Source organism: Nematolebias whitei, chromosome 6, assembly GCF_014905685.2.
Source record: "Nematolebias whitei isolate Nwh7 chromosome 6, NemWhi1, whole genome shotgun sequence".
Taxonomy (NCBI): domain Eukaryota; kingdom Metazoa; phylum Chordata; class Actinopteri; order Cyprinodontiformes; family Rivulidae; genus Nematolebias; species Nematolebias whitei.
The window spans coordinates 3,302,878-3,303,437 of NC_056503.1; the positions used below are offsets into that span (position 1 = coordinate 3,302,878).

At 45.2% G+C, this 560-nt stretch overlaps 1 protein-coding gene across 1 annotated transcript in view; it reads left to right on the forward strand.

The window, feature by feature from the left end:
- Positions 1-560, forward strand: part of LOC119411478 (alpha-2-macroglobulin) — a 118,921-nt gene that overhangs the window by 26,619 nt on the left and 91,742 nt on the right. The gene's annotated exons all lie outside the window — the stretch shown is intronic.

The following is a 560-nucleotide window of genomic DNA, read 5'->3' on the forward strand; positions in this document are numbered from 1 at the left end:
CCACCGTGCTGCCCACTGTGCAAAATCTTTACTTAAAATGTTAACCCGAAATATTGTAGTCTACCTTGTTTTTAGCTAAATATCTTATGGACCATTAGACAGATTGTATTCCAACTTTCAACAAGTAATATTAGGTGTATGTCTACAACTGATTAATTTTTGGAAGCAATCTAATTCAAGGTAGCCACTGTAGTTGTTGGCTAATCAACATAAAAATAATTGTTCCAAATATTGCATTAACATGTCATGTGGTCGGCAGCACGGTGGCGCAACTGGTAGAGCTGCTGCCTCTCAGCGAGCAGGTCCTTGGTTCAAACCCCGGTCCAGGGGCCTTTCTGGGTGGAGTTTGCATGTTCTCTCCGTGCATGCGTGGGTTTTCTCCGGGTGCTCCAGTTTCCTCCCACAGACCAAAAACATGCATGTTAGGCTGATTGATAACTCTAAATTGTCCCTAGGTGTGAGTGAGAGAGTGAATGGTTGTTTGTCTCGTTTGTCTCTATGTGTCCCTGTGACGGACTTGCGACCTGTCCAGGGTGTACCCCGCCCCTCGCACAGTGATT